Source organism: Hevea brasiliensis, unplaced genomic scaffold, assembly GCF_030052815.1.
Source record: "Hevea brasiliensis isolate MT/VB/25A 57/8 unplaced genomic scaffold, ASM3005281v1 Scaf204, whole genome shotgun sequence".
NCBI lineage: Eukaryota > Viridiplantae > Streptophyta > Magnoliopsida > Malpighiales > Euphorbiaceae > Hevea > Hevea brasiliensis.
This window is the reverse complement of record NW_026614701.1, coordinates 5,031-7,873: the sequence shown is the minus strand read 5'-3', so window position 1 is coordinate 7,873 and position 2,843 is coordinate 5,031. Positions and strand designations below refer to the sequence as shown.

Below are 2,843 nucleotides of genomic sequence, written 5' to 3'. Positions count from 1 at the left end.
TATTACTATGTGTAAACAATCCATATAAAAATATATATTGAATATCAATGGGCATTTTGAATATTAAAAATTATTTCTAAGTTTTGAGTGTAGTAAAGTCGCCTAGGCTCTCGAAAAGAGAACTCAAATTCTATATTTGAAAAAATTATTATTGAGAAAAATAATAATAAATCTTAAAGAGAAGTTTTTTATAAGTTATAAAATGAATATGGACTATATTTGTATATAAAAAAAATTATTATTGATATTAAAAAATATTATTATAGAATTTAACGTTTGTTATTATATTAAAAATTTAAATTTTTAATAAAGACATAATTTAAACTCCTTTTAGTGTAATGACTAACATATTATGAATTAAAAGGCTAAAAATAAAATATTAACCAATTAAACTATTTCTATTTAGTGTCAATACTTATCAACGAGCATTAACTAGTTTTCTAAATTTTTGGGCCTGACTCTAGTCAGTATATATATATATATATATATATATATATATATATATATATATATATATATATATATATTTGTTGAGATTTTGAAATCTCCAACACCTTTTAAGACCAGCTCTTGGTGAAGTATTAGAGACCATACTGTGCCAGTGCAGAAGAGTATTAAATAGATTTTTTACATTTCGCAAACTCTCCCACCGTCCACTTCTCTGATTGGATATTGGAATTAATCAGCTAGTATTTCTTACTTTGACCTTAAAAAATTTTGACTTTCATTTAGTCCTCTGACTTTCTTCTCCTCAACCTATATATATTCCTCTTCCTCTATGCTCTTCATCAACACAAAAGTCTCCATCTTTCACACCTTTACACAAACATGAGTGCTGCCAGTGCAACTCACCTACATCATCAACAAAGTTCCAGTACTGGTGAAGCTCATCGGAGCAAATACAAGGGAGTTCGCAGGCGAAAATGGGGGAAATGGGTGTCGGAAATTAGGGTTCCTGGTACGCATGAGCGGCTCTGGTTAGGTACTTATTCTACGCCGGAAGCAGCAGCGGTGGCTTATGATTTAGCTTATTGTTTAAAGGGACAGCAGTCGTCCTCGATAAATCATTGTCTAAACTTTCCTCTAATGTTGCCTGCATGTGTAAGAGCCGACATGTCACCCAAGTCCATACAGAAAGCAGCCTGATGCTGGTATGGCGATTGATGCTCAAATGAGACAAAACAGGGCGAGTTCACCAGGTAATGAATCCTGGGGAAACGAAGGTAGTAGTGGTGGTGGTTGTGCAGTTCTTGGGTCATCAGAGACCCAAATAAATTGGGAAGACATTGTGTGTAGTTGTGGGAGTTGTGAAGGAACCCAGAACAAATATAGTGGAGAGAGTTTAAGCATCTCTGTTGAAGATTATTTATAGTTTAAGCTCATTTTCTTGGCTTTTACTCAATCTATTGCTCTCTCTACGTTATTTAGCCTATGATTAGATGTGCATATAATATATATTCAGTATGCGCAAATGATGATGAAGAAAACGGGTGTTATTTTTTTTATGGCTGTTTTTGGATTTTCTTCCAAAAAGCAATGGCTACTGTAATTAATAAATTTTGTTGGACATTGGGATAGTGTTTCTTTAATATTTGAAAAAAAAAACTAAATAAGCTTGTACACTTTCTATGAAAATGGAGAGTAAATAAGTTCAAAATTAATTTTTTTTATTTATTTCAAAATTAAAATTTTATAAAAATTTAATTTAATTATTTTTTTGAAATTTTTATCTTTAGAATGAAAAATTTTAATTTTTTTTAATTTTAAAAAATTTATTTTAAAATAATAAAAATTAAACATATTATATAAAAATTCAATTAAATTATTTTCTTATAGGTGATTTATTTTAAAGAAAGTGTGTAAAATACATTAAATACAATAATTTAATTAATAAAATAAAAATTCTCTTTTATATCAATTAGGGATTATTTTACTTAAAAATATTTTGAAATAATAATTTTAAATATGTTAAATATATATTTTTAATTTTTAAAAAACATTTATTTAATTTGAATATACATAAATTGATGTAAAATAATATAAACCTAATTATTACTATATATCAAAGTTTGGCTAATTAAATTGAGGATGGTCAATTTAAAGATAAATAAAAGAAAATTTGTATATAAAAAAATTGTTGATAAAAGCAAATTATCCAGCAATTTTTTAAATTTTTATCTTTAAATGAAAATTTTTAATTTTTTAATTTAAAAAATAAAAATCAAATACGATTATATAAAAATTCAATTGAATTATTTTCTTATAGATGATTTATTCTAAAGAAAGCATGTAAAATGAATTAAATATAATAATTTAATTAATAAAATAAGAATTCTCTTTTATATCAATTAGGATTATTTTCACTTAAAAATATTTTGAAACACTAATTTTAAATATGTTAAATATATATATTGTTAATTTTTAAAAACATTTATTTAATTTCAATATACATAAATGGTGTAAAAATAATATAAACCTAATTATTACACCTAATTATTACTATATTTCAAAGTTGGCTAATTAAATTGAGAATGGTCAATTTAAAGATAAATAAAAGAAGCTTATCCAATAGAGAGTAAAATGATAAATTGACCGGACAAGTTCTAACTTGTAACTGCAGGCAACTGAGCGGACTCATTTTACCGCGTGAAATCGGGAATTTAATATTCATGATGTGATTTTGTCATTTCACATATTAATCTGTACTGCAGCATATGATTTTGTCCCTATTATTTGAATATGATGTAATTTATTTAAAATAATTTAATATAAATTAATTTATTTAAAATAATTTGATACTACTCAATTTATTTAATATGATTTTATATGATTCTATATAATTT

At 25.1% G+C, this 2,843-nt stretch overlaps 1 pseudogene; it reads left to right on the top strand.

The window, feature by feature from the left end:
• The first annotated feature begins 819 nt into the window (after positions 1–819).
• LOC131176643 (ethylene-responsive transcription factor ERF020-like) lies at positions 820–1,372 on the top strand (annotated as a pseudogene).
• The last annotated feature ends 1,471 nt before the right edge of the window (positions 1,373–2,843 follow it).